Source organism: Dendrobates tinctorius, unplaced genomic scaffold (assembly GCF_039654945.1).
Source record: "Dendrobates tinctorius isolate UK_male_01 unplaced genomic scaffold, ASM3965494v1 ptg000009l, whole genome shotgun sequence".
Classification (NCBI taxonomy): Eukaryota; Metazoa; Chordata; class Amphibia; order Anura; family Dendrobatidae; genus Dendrobates; species Dendrobates tinctorius.
Genome location: NW_027361677.1, coordinates 25,869,868 through 25,896,372, shown reverse-complemented (window position 1 = coordinate 25,896,372; position 26,505 = coordinate 25,869,868). Strand labels below are relative to the sequence as shown.

The window sequence follows — 26,505 nt, the reverse complement described above, 5'->3', positions numbered from 1 at the left end:
ATTTATACATGTAAATGAGATCTCCTCTGAGACGTCTTATTTTTTCTAAGCTAAACATGCCCAACTTTTCCAACCTCTCCTCATACAAGAGTCCTCCAGTCATTGTACTAATTTAGTTGCCGGCTTTGAACTGACTAAATTCTGAATAGCCTTTTTAAAATGTGGAGCCCAAAACTGAATCTCACATTCTAGACATGGTCTCACCTGCAATTTATAAAGTGGTAACAATATGTTGGGATTGTGGGATTTTATCTCTCTTTTTATACACCCTAAAATCTTGTTTGCTTTTGTGGCTGCTACTTGACAATTACGCTACATTACACCTCATCTGCCAAGTGTTTGCCCATTGGACGTCTTATCCAGATCGTTCTGTAATATTGTACCGTCAAGGTCTTGTATGTTAAACGATTAGAATCTGCCAACATCTTTAGTCATGAGTGGGTAGTGATCGAGGCAAAAGCCTATCTCAAAGCTCGAATACTAACACTCAACATGTGCCACATGTCCCCATATACTTTTGAGAAGAAAAGAAAAAGAGCGATCTTAACCAATAGCAGCAGACCTTACTAAGGTATCGGGCACCCTAGTTTTTAACTTGCCAAAATCTCTGGTTGCCCTTCTTGCCAAGGTCATTTAATTAAAATGATAACCAAAATGTGTGCCGTTGGCCATCTGATATGACGGTGACATTGTACATCATAGACACATCGTGCTACAACCATTTTACCCCAAAATTTGCATTCGCCATCATTTTCCATTGAAACATTATGATCATGCGTTTCAACAGCAGGTGGAGATTTGATCTGCCAGCGGTGATGCACCGCAATGATGCGTGCGTGTCACTGTCATGTGACAACGTCTATAGCTTGCATCTCTACCGGACAGATAGTGACGTATACGCACCTTTGCTTCGAGTTGGGGTTCAGCATGGCATAGGTAGATGACACGCTGAAAGTGACGCACCGGAATTGATGCGTGATGATGCCCCGTGCGTGTCACCGCTGATAATGAGACCCATGAGGTGGAAATTATGTTATATGTCATCCAGAAAAGAAGGGTCAGTGTCTGGTACCTTTAAACTATTTAAGGTGATCCAGTTAAAAGGCCTTCTATACACAGGAGGAAAGCTTGTAGGACCTCCACATTTGACTGCTTTGATTGCCTGATGATCCCCGTGTGGGGAAGAAAGACGTCGAGAGGTGGTCATAATGAGAAAGACACCTTAATCTGCTTTCCTTATAGCATGATGGTCTGGCACTTCTGTTCCCACACCTTGGATTTAAGGAGGATTGGTGTACGATGCCTTAGTAAGGCCTGCTACTATTGGGGCAAGATCGCTTCTTCTCTTCTCAAAAGTATATGTGGACATGAGGTATGTGTTATGAGCTAATATACAAGTTTCGAGATATGCTTTTGGTTCGATCTCTCTACCCACTCACGCCTAAGGGGAATTGCACATACAACACCTTTTGGCTTCTGTAACATTCTTACTCGCCCAACTTGTGGTTATTAATGAGGCGTGGGTTTTTTGTTTGTGTTATTTTAATACCAACACTTTTTCCAATTAAATGTTATGTTCTAAATTCCCATTTCTTGCTATACCCAAGCCAACTTCTAATCTACTATACCGGAATGTCATACCCCGATGCTTCTTTCTCCTGTCCTTTTCTAATTCTGTTTCCTTTCAATGATTGTTCATCCTTGGATACTTTCTCATCTAATTCTGTTCCCTCCCCGTCAGTTCACTTTTTTCTTATTATATCCACATCTGACTTATCCCTGATCTACCATATAACAACATACCCCTGTTCCTTCTTTGTCCTGTCACTTTCTGCTATGTTTCTATAACTGTACATTCTTGGCTTCTTCATCATCTACTTCCTTTCCTACCCTGTTCCACACCTCTATTCATTTTCAATCATCTGAACTCTGTTTTTGGCTCCACTTCTCACCAATCTCTGATCGCCTTTTTAAGAACATTATATTCCTGTTCCTTCCTCATCCTGTCTCTTCCTTGTTCTTCTACCTTTCAACCATGGTTCCTGGGTTTCCTCCTCATGTACTGAAGTTTTTCTCTGGTCCACTTCCGTTCACTTTCTATCATCTAAACTCTCTTGCTTTTTGGCTCAACATGTGACCAACCACTAAACTACTATCCAGGAATATCATACTACCGTCCTTTGTTCTTTCGCTTTCTTGTTCTTCTCCCTTTCAATAATTGTCCATGCTTGGTTTCTTTCTTGTCTACTTACGATTCCTCCCCATCAGTTGGCTTTTTTTTCCATTGTGGTTCCACATCTGATTCATCCCAGATCAAACGATATAGGAACATCAAATCTCTGATCCTTCCTCTTCCTTCTTAATTTCAACCATGGTCCCTTCTAGGTCCTCAGTAGGTTCTCTCCTCGTCTACTCATGTTCTTTCCATGGTCCATTTCTGTTGACTTTCTATCATCTAAACTTACTTTTTGGCTCCACAGCTGGCCAACTTCTAATCCAATGTATGTTTAGATCATGCTCTTGTTCCTTCCTTATCCTGTCCCCTTCAACAATTTTACCTCTTTTGTTTCGTTCTCATCTACTTCTATTCCTTCCCCATCAGTTGCTTCTTTTTCGTTTCACAAATGACCGGCCATCTTACTCCTATTTCTTCTTAATCTGGTCCATTTCCTGTTCTGCTACCTTTCAGCCATGGTCCTACCTCGGTTTCCTCCTCATCTACATTAGTTCTCTCCCCGGTCAATCTGTTCACTTTCTATCATCTAAACTCTTACTTTTTGCCTCCACATCTAGCCATCGTCTAATCTAATATATAGTAATATCATACTCTTGTTCCTTCTTTGTCCTTCCTGTCCCCTACAACAATTTTCCATCCTTGCTTTCATTCTCATCTACTTTTGCTCCTTCTCAAGCAGTTGGCTTCTTCTTGGTTCCACAGCTGATCATCCATCATTCTCCTATTTCTTCCTAATCCGGTCCATTTCCTGTTCTTCTACCTTTCAACCATGGTCCTTCTTCAGGCTTCTTTCTTACCTTCCTCAATATTTTCCCTTTCCCACCACTTATTCACTTTCTAAACTCTTTTTTTTAGTTACACATCTGACTTATACGTTTAAGTAAAAAATACCCTTTCTTTGTCTTATCCCTTTTGACTGTATTTCTTCAGTTCCTTCATCATCTACTTCTGTTCCTTCCTTATTGTTCCTTTTCGATCATCTGCACTGATTGTTTCTGCTTTCGCATCTCATCAAAATCAGATCTTCCATAGAAGAACATCAAGTTTCGATCAACTATGATCTGTAATGTGTGAAACGAAAACTGCAAAAAGTGCTCAATGAAATGCTCTCGAAAATCCAAAAAGCAACCACTATGGTAAACAATAAAAAATGATGTAAATGTAAAAAAAGAACAAGACAAAAAAAAAAAACTGTTGAGAAAATTACCGTTTGGTCTCCAAATTCCCAGATAGAAGGGCATTCAGTCTGACGACAATAATTACTGAATGCAGGGACACTTGATTTATGATAATACATTTATAGCTTCACATTTCAGTCCTTTTTTTTTCGTTTTTCCCTGGCAGACAATTTGTAAGAAAATAACAGGTGTTACTGGAAGAGCCAGGGCTCTATCTAATAATGTGCTTAGTTGAAATAAAAGACATTATCTCTCATATGCCGCAAGAGTTTGTATAATGCTCCGGCAATCTTCCTGTCTTCTACTCGCATTATGTATTCCGCCGGCTAATTTACGGACTCCAATGGGGCGAGATAGCAACGAAAAAGAAAAAAAAAAAAAAAAATTGTCTTAAAATAAATAATTGCACTTTTCTTCGACTTAATCTTTTTTTTAAAAAATATTTTCCTTAATTAACATATTAATCTGCTACAAATATGAAAAACTGCCCCCGCAGTCCGCTCTCCTCGTACTGCACTGAGCGCCTCTGGTATTTTGCTTTTTTTTTTTTTTCCTTTTTTTTTTCCTTTGCCTTTTCCCTATAGGCACAGCAGAAAAAAAAATATGACAAGACGCGGCAGCTTAGAATTAGAAATTGACATTTTCAGATTAATTTGATTTCATTAAACAAGTGCTACATGTTTTTTTTTTTTGGAAACGCGATTTGCATGTCATTAAAAGTGGATTGTGTTTACTGGAGAGTAGAACTGACGGATAATAAGATTTCTCTCAAAGATCTAGGGTAACGTCATTATTTTCGCTAATTTGTCATTTTTTTTTAATCAGCATTTTGTCTATATAGAGACTATTTCATCGGATATTTGTTTTAATCCCTTTTTTTAATAAAAGCAAATTGGTCAAAACATGTCCTGCTGCTGTAATCAGCGCAGAGGCTCAATTTCCCTGCAGTGCCTCCGCAGGTGAAATGAAGCATTGCATCCACAGTCTTTAGATTTTATTTGTAAAGGATAACACAGACGAAAAATTAAATCAAGACTGGCATTTTTCACTCTAGACTTGAATATATAGGAGTAGCGCTAGCAAAATTTATTGGGAGGCACACAATGTTCACCTGTTTTCTGGTGTACCTTACCGTAAGTTTGTTTCACTGCATTAGTCTTTTTTTTTTTTTTTACTAAACGTTGACCACTTTTTTAAAAGTGTAAAAATGTGCAACATTTTGTGCAAAAACTAACAACTTTTTGCACATTTGGATAATTTTTTGGTATGGAGGGGTTTATAAATTCCCCACCCTCATAACCTAATGTCTCATCCAGGAGAAAAGGTATTCTTTATTGATAGTGATTGCAAATATTGGACGAGTCTGGGCTAACAAACCACAAACAGGTGTAGAAGTTTTAGCTCTCTGGAAGCCGCTTGGATACACACTGAGTTTTAGTATCAAAACAGCATAAGGTTTTTTTGCCTTTTATAAACTTTTCAGTTCGAAAATGAAAATAGCTTTTCTCTCGTACAAAGGAACAACAAAACAGTCCTTTCTTCAGCACAAATGAGCAAAACAGTCCTTTCTCTGGGTAAGGCAAAGTAAATCAAACAGTTTCACCAGCTTGGTATCACAGGCACTTCTCAGCCTCTACCATGGACTGTCCACAATGAACAGTCTTTCTCCAGCTTTAACACAAGACAATCTGCTGAGCTAACCCAGGTGCCTGTTATTAGGCCTACAAGATCCGGGCTGTAGTATGGAATTGACCTTTCCCATCCAGGCTCTTTTGGTCGTTCCTAAATCCCGGACCCAAAATTAATTCAAAATAAAATCTCTCTCCGTAGCACATACCTGCCATCCAGAACCTTGGTAAATTTGTAATTTTTTTTAACACCTAACAACTGTGATATTTCATTTATTCCTCTACTTTAACTTGCTCATTTTCTTTACAGGGTTATTCCCATCATTAAAAGTTAACAAGTATAATAAGGATTGGTGATGATAACTTGTCAATCAATAGGGTACTGACCCCTGAAATTAAAGTGGGGATTTGAAATGCCCCCATCGGAATGAATACTTGGAAGTGCATGCGCACCACCAATCCGTTAGTGCTCAATCATGCTACCTGATGAGCATGCGCATTCTCCTCTCCATTCAGACCTAACAGTTGAGAGCCCCAATCTTGGGGGTTCCCGGTGGTTAGTATTTTTCATGATGGGGATTACCCTTTAAAGTTTTGATATAATGAAACTAGGAAACAGAAAAGCGCAATAGGGTCTTATCTGGTGATTGATTGAATAGATATGACAAAAGTCTACTCACCCTTTCCAGGAGAGGTATAAGCATAGAAACCCGCCGTCAGCCTGCTGTACGCCCGAAGGTCCACTGCATGACCTCCAATATGGATCCTCATGGATATAATGTTATTCTCGGGCTTACTGTGCGCTGCTTGACCAGAATAAAATCACCACAATATGAGAAATTTGACCATAAAGCTTTATGTCATCCCCTGAAGAAGAAGTGGTTCACACTTTGAAACGCGTTGGGAATTAAATGGTCAAATTTCTCATATTGTGGTGATTTTATTCTGGTCAAGCAGCGCACAGTAAGCCCGAGAATAACATTATATCCATGAGGATTACCTTTAAAGTTTTGAACATTTGACCACAAAATACCTGCACCTCTCCAACTATTGCTAAATTACAATGCCAAACAGGTATTTTACAACATCTCAAAAGTCAAATGTTGCAGAAACCCAGTGGGAATGGAGGACCCTAGTTTAAAGGTAAAAACAGAAGAACCCTTCTCAATAGGAAAGTAGGAATCAGACCAGTTTGGTCTTTACCATACATGATGGATGATAATGTGGTAAAATAAGTAATTGGGAAGGTTTGTCAATAATGTTATGATTCAATATGTGAAAGATACCAAATATTGTCTCTTCCCTGTGCTTCTATGCATCCAAATTAGTCCAATCACAAGATTAATGTCAGCCAAGTATTTTGATTTTGCTGAAAACCTTATGTCTATGGGGTCCTTCCTGACTTTCCTTGGACAGATGATGTTGAGGTAAAGAATGACCAAAGATCTTGAATTTTAAGAGTAAGTCCTTTTCTTTTAACGGAGATTAGTTTCCACCAAAGGCCTCAACCTATTCCCTCTCCCTATAAAGGTTTTAAAATAATATGTTTTCCCTCCATGGATTATTGTGCTCGTCAAGGTCTTTACTTTTCTACTTATGTTTAGGGACATTTTTTCCAATTTTATTTCTATTAATAAAATAAACCAATTTTTCTTTCCAAAATGCAAAAACCAACAAGAATAAAAACAGGTAATAAATGGGGCTTGTGCATCGTATGGGACACAAGCGTTCTATCCAATGTCAGCTTCCGCAAAGCTGCTGGCCAGTACCTAAATAAAACAAATAAAATCAACCTCTATTATGTTAGGAGACAGCTGTTATTGATGGTCGTTTAACCTCAAGGTGAGCCGAATGTCCTGGAAGCGAGAAGTAAAATACAGTGATGTAAAATGTCTCGAGAAAGGACTGTGGGTCTCCCATAAAAAATGTCGACAGGAATTCCTAAATACAGCATTAAACTAGATGTGAACAGGAGAGATGAGGCCGTATCATACATACCAATACGGCACATAAAAGGCCATCACCGATGGCTTTCTTGAGACGTGGCTGAAAGAAATCAAAACTTTGTTGACGTCTTAAGAATATGGAATCATCGACATTGAAGCCACGGAAGATAGAAAAGTCTTCTGCCATTTATATGAAGTTACCTGGTTTCACTCATTATTAAGGATGGGTTTTCGAAAGCTGGACAGCTAGAAATTGAAGTGCACAATTGTTTATGATACTGTAAGAAGTTAGGAAGGCTAGAATTAGATGTTCCTATGGCTATACCCTTCAATATAAAGCAAAGGGATGGTATATAAAATGAAAAAAATCCATTAATCTATCAGCGTCCGACTGACACAACAGAGGACTCGACATCGGTAAGAAGAACATGTTTAGAAATAAGAATGGGCCATCAAAAGATAACTCTCCCGTGATGCCCATGACCTGCTGCTTGTGACTACTCTTAATTCACATATATCCTTCTTTACCTTTTAAATTAGGATTCAATTAAAAAAAATTATGTTGGGTTTCCAGAATGGTGGACTCAAGGCAAAGCAGTCCAAGATGTCTTGTTTTGAGTCTTAAATTTTAATTCTGACTGTGTGTCTGACTAAAGCCCCTCATACACATTGGGCTAATATCGGCCAATATTGCCTGGCGCAGCCAACAGTGATGTCTATGGGAGCATAAGCCAACTGATTTTTGGGGGGGAGATATCAATCGGGCATGAGAATTTGGGCTGCTGATCACTTTGTTCTCCTGGAGATAAGGTGCCGGCAGAGATGTCTGTTGGTGGCCTTATCATGGATAACAAAGGAGCGCTTGGCTAAACTAACGCCCCTGTATACAGGAGACATCGAACATGACTGTCGGCCAAAAAAATCGAATGAAACAGCGTTTTCCGATAGGCATCTAATGTGTATAGGGGGCTTGAAGCTGCTTGAGCCAAATGCAAACATTTTTTTAACAGGACTACGTAGCGTACCACTAATAAAGCCAAACCATGCAGGCGCTATGGGACTAGTACCGAATGTTCATGACTAGAGTTGAGCGAAACGGGTCGAAAAATTTCAAAAGTCGCCGACTTTTGGCAAAGTCGGGTTTCATGAAACGAAACCCGACCCTAGGATGAGGTCGGCCACGAGGTCGGCGACTTACGCGCCAAAGTCGCGTTTCAAAAGTTTGTTTTGCGCTCTTTTTCAGCCAATCAGGATCCACGGACACTGTGGGCAACGTGATGACATAGGCAGGGGTCACCACCATCTTTCAGAAGGGCATGCAAGTGATTGGCTTGCTTTGGTGGGCGTCACAGGGGGTATAAAAGGGCGTGCACGCCGACCGCCATCTTACTTCTGCCGATCTCAGTATAGGGAGAGGTTGCTGCTGATTCTGTAGGGAGAGCGTTAGGCAGGGAAGACGACAAAAAAACTGCTTCTGCTGCTAGCGATTTGGCCTGCACAACACACCAGTCACTGTGTGTGCAGTGCAAGGGGAGGCTATATAGTGGTGTATCAGTGGTGTTGGTTGTTGGGCTGCCTTCTAAGGCTTCCTGACATTCCTGCATTGCTGTTTACCCACTGCTCCGCAAACTGCTTTTTTAAAAGCAATCCCAATTTTTTTTTTTTGTCCTGCTGAGAAGAAAAAAAAACTGCTTCTGCTGCTAGCGTTTTGGCCTGTACAACACACCAGTCACTGTGTGTGCAGTGCAAGGGGAGGCTATATAGTGGTGTTGGTTGTTGGGCTGCCTTCTAAGGCTTCCTGACATTCCTGCATTGCTGTTTACCCACTGCTCCGCAAACTGCTTTTTTAAAAGCAATCCCAATTTTTTTTTTTTGTCCTGCTGAGAAGAAAAAAAAACTGCTTCTGCTGCTAGCGATTTGGCCTGCACAACACACCAGTCACTGTGTGTGCAGTGCAAGGGGAGGCTATATTGTGGTGTATCAGTGGTGTTGGTTGTTGGGCTGCCTTTTAAGGCTTCCTGACAGACTGGCATTGCTGTTTACCCACTGCTCTGCAAACTGCTTTTTTAAAAGCAATCCAATCTCCCTTATCCTCTAGTCACTTTTGTCACAGCTGTGCCATCGAGCCTGTGACATAGCGCTCAGATATCAGTGGGCCTCACACAATCCAAAAGTGTCCAGTGTCCACAAGTGTCTGCAGAAATTCAAAATCTCCCTTATCCTCTCGTCACTTTTGTCACAGCTGTGCCATCGAGCCTGTGACATAGCGCTCAGATATCAGTGGCCCTCACACAATCCAAAAGTGTCCAGTGTCCACAAGTGTCTGCAGAAATTCAAAATCTCCCTTATCCTCTAGTCACTTTGGTCACAGCTGTGCCATCGAGCCTGTCACATAGTGCTCAGATATTCATTGGGTCTCACACAATCCAAAAGTGTCCAGTGTCCACAAGTGTGTGCAGAAATTCAAAATCTCCCTTATCCTCTCGTCACTTTTGTCACAGCTGTGCCATCGAGCCTGTGACATAGCGCTCAGATATCAGTGGGCCTCACACAATCCAAAAGTGTCCAGTGTCCACAAGTGTCTGCAGAAATTCAAAATCTCCCTTATGCTCTAGTCACTTTGGTCACAGCTGTGCCATCGAGCCTGTCACATAGCGCTCAGATATTCATTGGGCCTCACACAATCCAAAAGTGTCCAGTGTCCACAAGTGTGTGCAGAAATTCAAAATCTCCCTTATCCTCTAGTCACTTTGGTCACAGCTGTGCCATCGAGCCTGTCACATAGCGCTCAGATATTCATTGGGCCTCACACAATCCAAAAGTGTCCAGTGTCCACAAGTGTGTGCAGAAATTCAAAATCTCCCTTATCCTCTAGTCACTTTGGTCACAGCTGTGCCATCGAACCTGTCACATAGCGCTCAGATATTCATTGGGCCTCACACAATCCAAAAGTGTCCAGTGTCCACAAGTGTGTGCAGAAATTCAAAATCTCCCTTATCCTCTAGTCACTTTGGTCACAGCTGTGCCATCGAGCCTGTCACATAGCGCTCAGATATTCATTGGGTCTCACACAATCCAAAAGTGTCCAGTGTCCACAAGTGTGTGCAGAAATTCAAAATCTCCCTTATCCTCTCGTCACTTTTGTCACAGCTGTGCCATCAAGCCTGTGACATAGCGCTCAGATATCAGTGGGCCTCACACAATCCAAAAGTGTCCAGTGTCCACAAGTGTCTGCAGAAATTCAAAAGCTCCCTTATCCTCTAGTCACTTTGGTCACAGCTATGCCATCGAGCCTGTCACATAGCGCTCAGATATTCATTGGGCCTCACACAATCCAGAAGTGTCCAGTGTCCACAAGTGTGTGCAGAAATTCAAAATCTCCCTTATCCTCTAGTCACTTTGGTCACAGCTGTGCCATCGAGCCTGTCACATAGCGCTCAGATATTCATTGGGCCTCACACAATCCAAAAGTGTCCAGTGTCCACAAGTGTGTGCAGAAATTCAAAATCTCCCTTATCCTCTCGTCACTTTTGTCACAGCTGTGCCATCGAGCCTGTGACATAACGCTCAGATATCAGTGGGCCTCACACAATCCAAAAGTGTCCAGTGTCCACAAGTGTCTGCAGAAATTCAAAATCTCCCTTATCCTCTAGTCACTTTGGTCACAGCTATGCCATCGAGCCTGTCACATAGCGCTCAGATATTCATTGGGCCTCACACAATCCAAAAGTGTCCAGTGTCCACAAGTGTGTGCAGAAATTCAAAATCTCCCTTATCCTCTAGTCACTTTGGTCACAGCTGTGCCATCGAGCCTGTCACATAGCGCTCAGATATTCATTGGGCCTCACACAATCCAAAAGTGTCCAGTGTCCACAAGTGTGTGCAGAAATTCAAAATCTCCCTTATCCTCTAGTCACTTTGGTCACAGCTGTGCCATCGAGCCTGTCACATAGCGCTCAGATATTCATTGGGCCTCACACAATCCAAAAGTGTCCAGTGTCCACAAGTGTGTGCAGAAATTCAAAATCTCCCTTATCCTCTAGTCACTTTGGTCACAGCTGTGCCATCGAGCCTGTCACATAGTGCTCAGATATTCATTGGGCCTCACACAATCCAAAAGTGTCCAGTGTCCACAAGTGTGTGCAGAAATTCAAAATCTCCCTTATCCTCTAGTCACTTTGGTCACAGCTGTGCCATCGAGCCTGTCACATAGCGCTCAGATATCAGTGGGCCTCACACAATCCAAAAGTGTCCAGTGTCCACAAGTGTGTGCAGAAATTCAAAATCTCCCTTATCCTCTAGTCACTTTGGTCACAGCTGTGCCATCGAGCCTGTCACATAGCGCTCAGATATTCATTGGGCCTCACACAATCCAAAAGTGTCCAGTGTCCACAAGTGTGTGCAGAAATTCAAAATCTCCCTTATCCTCTAGTCACTTTGGTCACAGCTGTGCCATCGAGCCTGTCACATAGCGCTCAGATATTCATTGGGCCTCACACAATCCAAAAGTGTCCAGTGTCCACAAGTGTCTGCAGAAATTCAAAATCTCCCTTATCCTCTAGTCACTTTGGTCATAGCTGTGCCATCGAGCCTGTCACATAGCGCTCAGATATTCATTGGGCCTCACACAATCCAAAAGTGTCCAGTGTCCACAAGTGTGTGCAGAAATTCAAAATCTCCCTTATCCTCTAGTCACTTTGGTCACAGCTGTGCCATCGAGCCTGTCACATAGCGCTCAGATATTCATTGGGCCTCACACAATCCAAAAGTGTCCAGTGTCCACAAGTGTGTGCAGAAATTCAAAATCTCCCTTATCCTCTAGTCACTTTGGTCACAGCTGTGCCATCGAGCCTGTCACATAGCGCTCAGATATTCATTGGGTCTCACACAATCCAAAAGTGTCCAGTGTCCACAAGTGTGTGCAGAAATTCAAAATCTCCCTTATCCTCTCGTCACTTTTGTCACAGCTGTGCCATCGAGCCTGTGACATAGCGCTCAGATATCAGTGGCCCTCACACAATCCAAAAGTGTCCAGTGTCCACAAGTGTCTGCAGAAATTCAAAATCTCCCTTATCCTCTCGTCACTTTTGTCACAGCTGTACCATCAAGCCTGTGACATAGCGCTCAGATATCAGTGGGCCTCACACAATCCAAAAGTGTCCAGTGTCCACAAGTGTCTGCAGAAATTCAAAATCTCCCCTGTCCTATAGACACCTTGTACCTTGTTTTACATTACTATATAGTTTGTTGGATTTTGTCTACATTTCTACCAAAAATGAGGAAGGCTGGTGGAAGAGGCCGTGGAATTGGGTGGGGGTTGGCAGCTGGTAATGATGGTGTTGGTGGTGGATCTGATGGTAGTGGCAAGAGCAAAATAGGACTGAATGCAGGAGGTGTTGAGCCTGCGTCATCGTCTGGCTACATAAGGCCTCGAACGCTTAGTTTTCTAGGAGTTGGCAAACCGCTTTTAAAGCCAGAGCATCAGGAAAAAGTTTTGTCTTACATTGCTGACTCAGCCTCCAGCTCTATCGCCTCCTCTTCTTCAGTTGTAAAAAGTAAAAGCACTGAGTCGTCATTGGAGGCTCATGTTCATGAACCACACCTTTCCTTGTGTCCTTCACCCCAACCAAGATTGAAGGATGACGCAGGCCATACTACTGATTACTCCATGGAGCTGTTTTCACATACCATGCCTGGATTATCAAGTCAAATGGTGAATTACCCAGGCCAAGATGAATCTGACATGGAGTGCACTGATGCACAGCCGCTGATGGATGATTCTGCTGGTACATTCACTCAGAGCACAACATTGTCCTCGCAGTGTACAGAGCCAGATTCTGACCCTGATGAGACTCAGGTGCCCCTTACCGCACACTATACCACCATACACGGTGACACAGAGGAAGGTGCACATGACATAGAAGAGGAGGTGATGGATGACCCAGTTGTTGACCCAGATTGGTATCCATTGGGGGAAGAGGGTGCTGCTTCCAATAGCTCAGATGAGGAGCATCCACAGCAGACATCGACATCGCAACAGCTGTTATCTGGCAGGCCCGGAGCACTCCAAAGACAGGTTCCAAACATCAAAAGAGTTGCTGGACAGCTTGTCCAGAGGGTCAAAAGATCACAGCGTGCTAGGCCGCAAAATGTCTGCCAAAGTAGGAAGAGTGCAGTGTGGCACTTTTTTTACCAAAATCCTCATGATCAGGCCAAAGTTATCTGTAAGAAGTGCGCAAAGACCTTTAGCCGAGGGAAAAATCTGAAAAATTTGAATACCAGTTGCATGCTTAGACATTTAACCAGCATGCACTTGCAAGCGTGGACACAACACCAAACCTCAAGTGCCACATGTGCATCTGATCACAACGAAGGTAGTCAGCAACGCTACATTGTTTCCCCCACTGTAAGCCCACCGGTTAGCACAGCAGCAAATGTTGAGGTGTCGTTGCAAGGCCACAGCAGTCAGGGAATCCCACTGTTATATCAACGAAAGACTGATTCTAGGCCATCAGAAAGAACACCAACTCCATCACCAACCCTCTCTCAGTCCGCCCTGTCCACCGCTACTTCCACCATATGCAGCTCTCAATTCCAGCTCACCCTCCCAGACACTATGAGTAGGTCAAGAAAGTACTCAGTCTCTCATCCGCGTACACTGGGTTTGAACGCCCACATTGCCAAACTAATCTCGTTTGAGATGATTCCCTTTCGGTTGGTGGAAAGCACAGCTTTCCGCGAACTCATGGCCTATGCAGTACCACGCTATGACCTACCCAGTCGCCACTTCTTCTCTCGCAAAGCCATCCCAGCCCTCCACCATCATGTGAAAGACCGCATTGTCCATGCACTCAAGCTGTCAGTGAGCGGAAAGGTGCACCTCACAACTGATGCATGGTCCAGTCGGCATGGCCAGGGCCGTTACGTGTCCATCACTGCGCACTGGGTTAATGTGGTGGATGCAGGGTCCACAGGGGACAGCGGTGGTGGGACAGTGCTGCCTAGCCCACGGTATAGGAAACAGTTGGCTGTAGGCGTACGACCCCCTCCTCCTCCAGAAGCGAAAGCTCGTCCACAGAGCGCAGTCGTACGAGCACTCCATCTGCAGCTGCCACTGTTGCACACGATGTGTCCCCCTATCGAGCAGCTAGTGGAAAGCGTCAGCAGGCTGTGTTGCAGATGATGTGTTTGGGCAACAGACACACCGCCGAGGTGCTGGCCGAGTACTTGAAGCGACAAACTGAGTCATGGCTGGGCAGTGTACATCTTGAGGCAGGCAAGGTAGTTAGTGATAACGGCCGTAATTTTGTGGCAGCCATAGCCCTTTCAAAACTCAGCCATATACCTTGCTTGGCTCACACCTTGAACCTGGTGGTGCAGTGCTTCCTCAAAAATTATCCGGAGTTAACAGCCCTGCTCCAGAAGGTGCGAAGACTGTGCGCGCACATCCGCCGGTCGCCTGTACACTCCGTTCGTATGCAGAAGCTGCAGCGATTGCTCCACCTTCCCAACCACCGCCTCATTATCGACATTGCAACAAGGTGGAACTCCACCCTGCACATGGTGGAGCGGCTGTGCGAGCAGAGGCAGGCCATAATGCATTTGTGGGAGGATACACGGCCAGGCACTTTGAGAGCAGACATGGAGTTGACAGGTGTGCAGTGGTCGAAGCTGAAAGACCTCTGTAAAGTCCTTCAGTGTTTTGAGGAATGCACACGGCTGGTAAGCGCAGACGACGCCATCCTAAGCATGAGCATCCCACTTATGCGTCTGCTCATGCAAACTTTGACGCACCTTAAGGAGCAGGCGTCTGCAGCCAATGTTGATGAGGAGGAAGAGGAGGAGGGAATCCTTGATGACATTCAGCCATTGTCTGCTCAGGGACCTCTCCTGGACGAGGTGGAGGAAGAAGAGGAGGAGGATGATGGGGATGATTACTTAGGGGAGGAGGATGCATCTCATGGGGCAAGTGAAAATGTTGGCGTGGCAAGGTCTGGTACAGGGTTTGTGCGTGACTGGAGGGATGTGGATTTGCCAGAAAGTGCTCCTCCAACCAGCACTCACAGTGCATCATTGACACCGGGAACATTGGCCCACATGTCAGATTATGCCTTGCAGATCCTAAAAAGGGACCCACGCATTGCCAAAATGATGAACGATGACGACTACTGGTTGGCCAGCATCCTGGATCCACGCTATAAAGGCAAATTACAAAACATCATGCCACAGGAGAACCTTGACCTAATATTGGCTAATAAACAAGCAACTCTGGTAAATCGGTTGCTTGAGGCATTCCCAGCACACAGCAGCGGTGATGGTTCTCACACGAGCCGTACGGGCCGGGGGCAGCTTGGCAGAGGTGTTCGTGGTGCACACAGCAGAAGTGGCGTTGGAGACAGGGGTTTCATGACAATGTTGTGGACTGATTTTTCAAGTACCGCTCACACAACTGGTAATACAGCATCGATGGAAAGTGACAGGAGACAGCAGTTGTCAACTATGGTTACAAACTACTTTTCCTCCCATATCGATGTTCTCCCACACAGGTCATTCCCCTTTGACTATTGGGCCGCTAAACTGGACACCTGGCCTGAATTGGCACAATATGCCTTACAGGAGCTCGCTTGCCCAGCTGCAAGTGTGCTATCGGAAAGAGTCTTCAGTGCAGCTGGATCAATCCTGACAGAAAAAAGGACCCGTCTGTCAACCCAAAATGTGGATGATCTAACCTTCATTAAAATGAACCACGCATGGGTTTCCAAGGATTTTGTCCCACCTTCCCCTGATGACACATAGGGTGACAGAAAAATGGCTTGCTTTGGTCCACCTCTTCCTGGGACTTGACCTATTTCACCTTTTGCATCAGCTGAATGTCCAACATCAACATATGCCACTTTCTAAAACTCCCTAACTGTGCTGCCTCCCCCCCCCATGGCCGGGGTCACCACCTAGCGCACGACACCGTGCGAGTGCCGTTGCCCTGGACAGGTGGGTAGGCCGACTCTTGGGCGCGGGCACTGGCACAGGGTCCCTCATAGTGCAATCAAGTGTCTCTGACGGTGGTGGTGCACACCCGCCGTCAGACACACCGCCGTACTATGAGGGGCCCAGTGCCAGTACCGACGCCCACGAGTGGGCCCCCCTTGCTTGGGCAGGGCCCCAGCATTTGCAATCTTTACCTCTCCCTGCTCCTCCGCTGTGTAGTCTGGGCCGCCAAATCCATACTGTCCCTGACACCGTCTGAGCCTGCCTCCTGATGTATAGACATATATTTTGAATGTAAATTAATGGTATGCTCATGACAAATGTCATCCTCGTTAAGGATTACATCAATTATAAAATTCGCATAATTAGACATTCATGGATACAAATAGACCTATCGCACTGATATATGAAACAAAACCGTGAGCAAAGGAGCTCCAAAAAGGCGATAAACAGATCACACATAATATGGTAAAAAAATATAAATTTATTGACAGTAATATATTAAAGAATCAAATACAGATCCATAAAGGGGGATGTTAGAACAAATAGTGTCAAATCCAAGACAAAATGGGCTAAACAGCAAAGGGAGACAGCGCTGGAGAGCCAAACTGGTTTACCAAATTGATGTAAGAAGATATAATAGGCAATTAGTTGCCCTCAAAAATTAATAATAATAGTGCGCTCTAAAAAGGCTCAAGATCATGAGTATGTCAGGTGTCCACACTTACTCATACAACATAAAGATATCATATGTCCACAAGGAGCGCAGTACAAAAATATGAAAAATGTGGCAGAGGACACTCACCAGCGGCTACCAGTCTGTACACCCACCCCGACGCACGTTTCGGAGGGTCAGTCCTTCATCATCATCATCCTGATGAAGGACTGACCCTCCGAAACGCGCGTCGGGGTGGGTGTACAGACTGGTAGCCGCTGGTGAGTGTCCTCTGCCACATTTTTCATATTTTTGTACTGCGCTCCTTGTGGACATATGATATCTTTATGTTGTATGAGTAAGTGTGGACACCTGACATACTCATGATCTTGAGCCTTTTTAGAGCGCACTATTATTATTAATTTTTGAGGGCAACTAATTGACTATTATATCTTCTTACATCAATTTGGTAAACCAGTTTGGCTCTCCAGCGCTGTCTCCCTTTGCTGTTTAGCCCATTTTGTCTTGGATTTGACACTATTTGTTCTAACATCCCCCTTTATGGATCTGTATTTGATTCTTTAATATATTACGGTCAATAAATTTATATTTTTTTACCATATTATGTGTGATATATTTTGAATGTGTACGCTATCCATACATGTTATCTGGGGATACGGTACCCTTTCTAACCTTTGTGCAATCACGTGCAATCCATACTGGGCCTAACACCGTCTGAGCCTGCCTCCTGATGTATAGACATATATTTTGAATGTGTACGCTATCCATACATGTTATCCGGGGATACGGTACCCTTTCTAACCTTTGTGCAATCACGTGCAATCCATACTGGGCCTAACACCGTCTGAGCCTGCCTCCTGATGTATAGACATATATTTTGAATGTGTACGCTATCCATACATGTTATCCGGGGATACGGTACCCTTTCTAACCTTTGTGCAATCACGTGCAATCCATACTGGGCCTAACACCGTCTGAGCCTGCCTCCTGTATAGACATATTTTGAATGTGTACGCTATCCATACATGTTATCTGGGGATACGGTACCCTTTCTAACCTTTGTGCAATCACGTGCAATCCATACTGGGCCTAACACCGTCTGAGCCTGCCTCCTGATGTATAGACATATATTTTGAATGTGTACGCTATCCATACATGTTATCCGGGGATACGGTACCCTTTCTAACCTTTGTGCAATCACGTGCAATCCATACTGGGCCTAACACCGTCTGAGCCTGCCTCCTGAGACATATATTTTGAATGTGTACGCTATCCATACATGTTATCTGGGGATACGGTACCCTTTCTCACCTTTGTGCAATCACGTGTAATCCATACTGGGCGTGAGAACGGCTGGCGAGCTGTTAAGCAAGCTACAGCACCTGTGGTTTGCACACGTAAGTTTTTCATTTTTTCAGGAATGACGGTTAGGCCTAATTCCGGAACTGCGGTTGACCTGTACTTACTGGGAAATCATTGTTCGCGGGTAATAATTGTAATCAGTGATCCCCATCACTAACGTTGTTCAGCGGGTTATCTGCACCTGTAAGCGACAAACGCTGGCCTTTTCAGTGTAGCGCACATGCAGCCACGGACATGTAAGGGCATGACACACCAGTTATTGGCCAATCTCATGTGCCAGAGCCTCACGTGTCCCTCTAGTAAGCCGGACTCGGACCGCGGGGCATGACGGAGTCTCGTTCGTTAACGGAATTAAGCTTGCAATGTGTGCATCTGTTCTGTAGCTGGCATGGTTGAGGTTTCCCAGGTGGAGTCGAATTTAACCGTAGGCTCCACTCCTGGTGGTGCCCTTCTGGACATTCCTTTAAGGTTCAGCTTTGCAACCATACTGCCCACTTAAAACAAACACTTTGCCTTCATGAACGCTGTTTGGAGGGTCATGACTCGTGGGAATAACGCCGCCCAATCAGTTAACCTGCTAGAGAGATCCTTCGTTGCTCCCAAGCATGACATCACACTCCCTAGGAGGAAGGTAATGCCACTGTGGCGACCGTACTCCTGGGGGCGACACAAGTGCACTGATGCCCAGCCACTGCTCGATGAATCTGCTGGTACATTGACCCAGACCACTACATTCCCCTCGCACGCTACACGGCCTGAATCTGACCCTGATGAAACTCAGGTTACCCTTCCCATATACAGTTCCATCTTACACGGTGACAAAGAGGAAGCTGCAGATGAAAGTGCAGGTTCGGCCCACCCGCCATCAGACACACCACCGTACTATCAGGGGCCCTGTGCCAGTGCCGTCGCCAACGAGTGGGCCCCCCCTGCTTGCTCAGGATCACAGCACTTGCAAAGTTGAAATACTGTGCAGTGAGATGGAAGATGGGGACGACGAGGAGTCCAGACTAGTACAGGGATTCCCTAGCGAGGAGACTTATTTGATTGTTTTCAATGTTGGGACAGCAATTTTTGGGGAGCACTATACTCTGGAGAATGATAGATGGGGCCCACCATACACTGGAACATTCCAAAGGTGGACATCAGACACTGGAGCAGCATTTACAGGGCCCATTATACACTAGAGCATTAGAAATGGGGCCCATTATGTTTGGAGCATTATTTGGGCCCATAAGACAGTGGAGCTTCATCCATGGGGACCAACATATACTGTAGCATTATGTGGAGCTCATCATATACTGTTTCAAAAATTATATGGGACCAATGATTTTGTATGGAGAAATAGATGGGCCTCGTCATGAGATGTAAAAAGTGAAGTATTTTTCATTGTACTATACCGCTATTTCTCTGCCGTATCGGAGCATGATGAGTTGTGGTATGTGTTAAAGGGGCGCTCTTTCGCCCAGGGCACATGAAAACCTGCAGCCAGCCCTCCCCCCCCCCACAACTTTAGCCAAATAACCCCCATTTTTCAGTGCGTAACTTGTATTATGAAGTTAATTAATGTTGACAAGCTTAAGTAAGAAGAATTGATGCTTTTGGCATTCAAATGGGCACTGTAGGTGTGTTTCCTGTCCTCCTCTCACTGCCGAATTTTATTCCCCATTGACTTACATTGGGTTTTGTGTTTCGGGACGACCCCGACTTTTCCCTATAATCGGACGATCTTGCTCGACCCGACTTTTGGAAAAGTCGGGTTTCACGAAACGAAACGCGACCCTAAAAAAACAAAAGTCGCTCAACTCTATTCATGACCCATACTTGAGCTCAGCTCTCTATAGCTCATCTTTCATAGATTTATTTTTCTACCCCCTGATGCCTCTCTCGTCCTTTCATTCTATGACTCAACTTTCGTTTGATCCTCCTGTCTTCATGTTACATCTTCTATCAGTTCAGCCTTTTATCTATGTCCAGTCAGTGATCTTATTTACTTGTTTTATCGAAATTCTTGTATTCTCTCTTACCCATGGCCCATCTTCAACGTCTCTCATCTATGTTTTTTATTTAATTTATTACACTCTCTTTCGTCTCTTTTTGCTCATCCTTCCACTGGACAGTCAATCCTGCTTCTTCCCCCATCACCCCTTTAGATGCATGTATTGTCCTCCTCTTGAAGGGTTTTTCCCATATTCCTAGAAAGAGATATTGTCGAATAGTGCTTATAAAAAGGAAGCACTTTTGCAATTTACTGCTCATTAAAATTTAAATATTAACAGTTTTGTTCACAGCTTGTTGCCTAAGAGACTGACCACCGATGCGGTCAAGCACGCCACTGCAGCAGGCCGGGATTAGGTAGTAACAGCGCACTCCAGTGATCCTGGCAAACGCCATACAACAGTTACAAGCCCAATACAAAGGAGCTTGTGAGCACTTCGCACGTTCTGTTGTCTAGTAGCGGAGGTCGGTCTCTAAGGCAACGAGCTCTAAACAAAAGAAAAGTTAATATTTCAAAAACAGCTAAAAAAATGAGCAGTATCTACAAGAACTATACAACAATGCCCATTTTGGATGATGAGAATTAAACCTTTAATTCATACCAATTTTTCTATAATTTGGCTTTTATTTTCATCCATCCACCCCACGTAGCCCCTCAAGTTCTTACTTTGACTATGCTTCCTATGTGCCATATCTTTTCTTTAGTCTTTTTTTGCCCTCCAAATAAGTTTTAGCCCTTTCTTCGAGCTTGTCTTGTTGACTTTTTCCCTCCCAAACTCATCTCGGTTGTTCATCTCTCATGCCCTCTTTTTTTGATAAGTCCATGTCCAAATTCAACCATTACTCATCCAAACATCTGGCACAAATCTGTGCCACCAAAAAACATTAATGCTATGCAGAACAAGGTGAGAGCATGACTTCTGGGTAAAAGTAGTCCATGCTAATGCCAATGACCATGAATTAAATTTGGTGCCTAGCTGGTCACTTCAGTCACCCATTTTACCGAACAAATATTTCCAGCTTTGTGTGTGCCGGTTACAAAGTAAGATGCTCCAGCTCTGAGTAATGGTCAATAAATGAAAACTATGGCTTCCTGGCCATTATGGAGTCCTAACATAGCACTTTGTCTTAGAAATTGATATACATGACTTCTCTTCTACGTTCTCGGCACCACAAGCTGCGCACAGCAAGACCTCGATTAATTTACACTTCCCATCCGCTCATTGAAATGCGGAATGGTGAGTGAAAGCCGGTGTGATAAAATGACACGAAATGTGTTTATAACTGGAGCTGATACACAAGGCAATCTTCTGCTTTCCATTGTTCTCCTCCCCCACCCCCAAAAAAACAAGTCTCCTTCTGATGAGCACAATTGTCAAGATCGGTAAACAAGACATCGATTCACCATGGCTTCAAGAACTTGATATCTTGCAAGTTCGTGCTTAATTGCCACTTAAATCGAGCTTTTTATGTTGTGCAATCACTTCATTAGTTCCGGGAATATTTAAAAGAAACAAAGGGAGGATACGATTACAGAGGAGAAATGGCCATTTTTCACTAAAAACCAAGTCTTGTGACCCTTACGGCTTTTTTTTTTTAAATGGTGCCACTCATTGTTTTGCCAGGGAATGGGCTGAGAGAGGCTATTTAACACACACAATATAAGGTTAAAAAGAAGCAATTTAAAAGCTCCTTTCGGGGAGAAATAACAATGATTGAAGTACAAGGACTTTGTTCGAGAAAGAGAACTCCTGGCTGTGAGATGAAAGCCCCCTTTTTTCCAACTATTCTTTAGCGACTGTGTCTAGCTGCCTGTCTTGCTCGTGAAATCTTGACGGTAACAGTCGAGCTTCTACTGATAGCGTTTAAAGACACATCTGAAAACAGACATTCTATATTACCTGTTCCAATTACACTTTCTCCAGTATGTCACCCCATGTTGCAAAGTTTATATGGTTTTTTTTTGCAACACACGACATGAAATATTTCAAAAAGCCTACCGGGCAAGGTCAGATTGGACCATTAGAGGATGCTCCAGCTGGGCCAAGACAGTGGCATAATATTGGAGTCAAATGGTCTGGTAGAAAAGGCTGCCTTGGAGCAATCATTTCTACTAGAGCCTATTTCGGAAGGAATTCATCCAATTCACAAATAACCTTTGAAACAATTTTAACGAAATGTCCCGTGCTCTAGGAGACCAACAACCAAATTGCCAAAATTCCAATTTTGCAGATACAATCAGAAAATTCTATTGAACAAAGAGTTCTCCCATTGTGTTTCACCAGACTCCACACATCCTTAACATGCATTGCCCACCACTTGACCAAGTGAAGATCTGGAGGCCAAGTATGAGAAGATGAAAGACCAATGGCTCATCAGAGGACATTTGAAGAGATAGAGGGGTAGGACTAAGGAGAGAAGCATATAAGAATTTTTTCCATATCAGCAGGAATTTGAATGGATCGAATCATGAAAAAGGTAGATTCTGTAGAGTCTATACTTTTTCAGTAAGTTTGAAATTAATTAAATGTCCTGTGTTCTCAAGGATACCAACAATCATTACACAAAGTTCATCAAATCAGAATATTGCCTGTGGTTCATCAGGTTGGATTTGTTTTTTGATGTTCTTGTCTGCAAAATACAAGTGTCTGGCACGACTTTGCCGGCCGTGCACATTAGCCAATTCAGCCAACCTTAGGGTATGTGCACACGCTGCGGTTTCCGCAGCGTTTTTGGCCGCTGCGGACCCGCAGCAGTTTTAGCTGCGGTGTACAGTACCATTCAAATGAATGGTAAAAAAAAACACTGTGTAGACGTTGCGGAAAAATCCGCACGGATTTGCTGGGGTTTTGAAACCGCAGAAAGAAGTGACATGTCAATTCTTTCTGCGGAATCCGCAGCGGGTTCCTATCTCCACCATTGTGGAGATGGTGAATCCGCAGGACCAAACCGCAGGCAAAACCGCAGATAATCGGCAGGTCTTTTGACCTGCGGTTTATCTGCGTTTTTTGCAAAATCCGTGCGGATTAATCCGCAGCGGATTCCGCAGCGTCTGCACACATCCTTAGGATTCGATGGCACAACTTTGCCAGTCATGCACATCAGCCAATTCAGCCAACCCCGGGATCCGATGGCACAACTTAACTGGCCGTACTCATCAGCCAACCTTGGGATCCGATGGCACGACTTTGCCGGCCATGCACATCAGACAATTCGGCCAACCCCGGGATCCGATGGCATGACTTTACCGGCCATACACATCAGCCAATTCGGCTAACCTTGGGATCCGATGGCATGACAACCGGCCGTACGCATCAGACAATTCGGCCAATCCCGGGATCCGATGGCATGACTTAACCGGCCGTACGCATCAGACAATTCAGCCAACCACGGGATCCGATGGCATGACTTAACCGGCCGTACGCATCAGACAATTCGGCCAACCTCGGGATCCGATGGCACGGCTTAACCGGCCGTACACATCAGCCAATTCGGCTAACCTTGGGATCCGATGGCATGACTTTACCGGCCGTACACATCAGCCAATTCGGCTAACCTTGGGATCCGATGGCACAACTTAACAGGCCGTGCGCATCAGACAATTTGGCCAACCCCGGGATCCGATGGCATGACTTAACCGGCCGTACGCATCAGACAATTCGGCCACACCCGGGATCCGATGGCACAACTTAACAGGCCGTGCGCATCAGACAATTTGGCCAACCCCGGGATCCGATGGCATGACTTAACCGGCCGTACGCATCAGGCAATTTGGCCAACCCCGGGATCCGATGGCATGACTTAACCGGCCGTACGCATCAGGCAATTTGGCCAACCCCGGGATCCGATGGCATGACTTAACCGGCCGTACGCATTAGCCAATTCAGCCAACCTTGGGATACGATGGCACGACTTTACCGGCCGTACACATCAGCCAATTCGGCCAACTCCGAGATCCGATGTCACATAATACATTAAGGATGAATGGAGAGGATTCTCATATAGGCAAGAAAAATAAAATATGTGATGCGTAAAGCAAAGTTTCTGCAGTGCTTCTTGATATAAAATGTAAGCTTCTCCTTTAAGACTCCAAAAGCGTGTCTTGCACATAGTGTCCATATACATAAAATATTCTATTTTTTCAATGCAGAGGATTATAAATTGGAAGGTAAATTACAGGCTGTCTGCATGATTGGAAGCGGTGGATAAGCACTTGACGGACAGCACGTTAATCTCCTCTAATTTGATTATTGCCGGTATTATATGATTTGGATATTTCTTTAAATACCCCCCGATTTGTTCCTGTACATTTCTCCTCCGGTTGGCTGAATGTTCGCTGGACTATGACAATGAGTGAACTGGGATCCATACTGTGCATGGCGGGGACAAATCACTATCATTAAGCTATATGTGGCTAATATTACGCGGAAAATCACCTGGGGACTTACTGGAAATGACATCTTGGGTATTTAAAGCCCAATATGACTGACACAATGGCCGCGCATGCACATGACGTCTCCATCCGGGCTTTATGGGACTTCGTATAAAGCCACTAGATAAACTGCCATTCAGTTGGTGCACCCATTTATAGGATTGGTGGGGAACCCAGTAGTGGAGCCCAACCAGCGACTAACAAGTTACCCTTTGGATAAAAGACAACTTACTGAGATGGGACTAACCCTTTAATTCTAGGAAGACACAGATACATTGTGGAATCTATTAATTGTCCAGCGAGGTCACATTGTGTCTTGTGATGTATGGCCGGAGACACACTAGAATTTTTTAAATCAGTCCAATTTTGTTCCCGAAAAGTCAGGCACGTGTCATGCGAGTACTATCCAAATGCCATGCGATCTTAACATGAGCTTTTACATATGGGAGAATGACTCTGTCATTTATACATTTTTCCAAGGAAACATTCTTCAGTACAATATATATATATATATGTATATTATGCACACACATACTGAGTGCTTTGCCTGTGTAGCTTACTGTACATTTAATTCTATTTTCCCGTCAATATGGCCATGTGAGGGCTTATTTTTTGCGGGACGAGTTGTACTTTTGAACGACGCCATTGGTTTTACCATGTCGTGTAACAGAAAACGGGGAAAAAATTCCAGGTCCGGTGAAATTGCAAGAAAAAAACCAGTGCAGTCCCACACTTGTTTTTAGTTTGGCTTTTCTGCTACGTTCACTGAATGATAAATCTGACCTGCCATTATGATTTTTCAGGTCATTACGAGTTCATAGACACCAAACATGTCTAGGTTCTCTTTTATTTAAGTGGTGAAAAAAAAAAATCCAAACTTTGCTAAAAAATGTAAAAAAAAAAAATTGAGCCATTTTCCCGAGACTCGTAGCGTCTCCATTTTTCGTGCTCTCGGGTCGGGTGGGGACTTATTATGTTTGATTTTATTTTTATTGTTTTATTTTGAATGGGTTGAAAGTGGGGGTGATTGGAACTTTTATATATTTTTTTTATATTTTAAACACTTCTTTTTTTTACTTTTTGCATGCTTCAATAGTCTCCATAGGAGGCTAGAAGCTGCCGTAACCCGATCGGCCCTGCTGCATACAAGCGATGATGATCAGCTCTATGTATTAGAATTGCTGACTTGCTATGAGCGCAGACCACTGGCTGGCGCCCACAACCATAGGAGACCTCCAGCTGTCATGCCGACACACCGGTGACCCGTGATCACGTGACGTGGGTCACCGGTGTGCGTATTTCTGTCAAGATTGCAGGAAGCGCCGTTTAAATGCCGCTGTCAGCGTTTGACAGTGGCATTTAACTGGTTAATAGCTGCGGGCGAATCGTGATTCATCCACAGCTATTGTGGGAACATGTCAGCTGTTCAAAACAGCTGAGATGTCCTAGGAAGGATGTGGGCTCAGCACCGAAGCCAACATCAAAGGGAGGGAGTCCGACATTGGCGTAAATATACGCCCGATGTCAGAAAGGGGTTAATAACCAGGCAAGGCTATCCAGACAGCTGCGGGCTGATATTAATAGTAAAAAAACCCCACACATGAACAGTAAGCTGCACACACATTGCACTAACTATATATGTGATTGACATCGTTATATCTGTGTATATATGGAATCCAACTATTCTATCCTGTCGGGTCACGCTGTGATTTTACTGTACGTGGCTGATAAAAAGTCAGATTTTCAAGGTGTGTAAAAATCGGATGGTACGCGCATGGTCTGAGTGCTGTGTAATTTTTTTTTCCCCTCGCACCCATTAACTTATATTGGGTGAACGTGATCTGATCTTGGAATTTTTTTCCCATCTGATCGTGATCTGATCCGAGCTGGGAAAAGGGGGAAAAAAAGGCGGATGAACTCAGAATCATAGGATATCACTGGTCGGAATGCATTGCGTTTTTAATCAGATTGCATTCATCCAATTTAATCAGCATGTGAAGAAAAAAAAACTTGTTCCCTGGGCCCCTGTGTGGCCGCGCCGGTGACATGTCCGCCACTGGGGGG

At 44.1% G+C, this 26,505-nt stretch overlaps 1 long non-coding RNA gene across 1 annotated transcript in view; it reads right to left on the bottom strand.

Annotated features, from left to right (window-relative positions):
- Positions 1-26,505, bottom strand: part of LOC141097738 (uncharacterized) — a 111,038-nt gene that overhangs the window by 84,367 nt on the left and 166 nt on the right. The gene's annotated exons all lie outside the window — the stretch shown is intronic.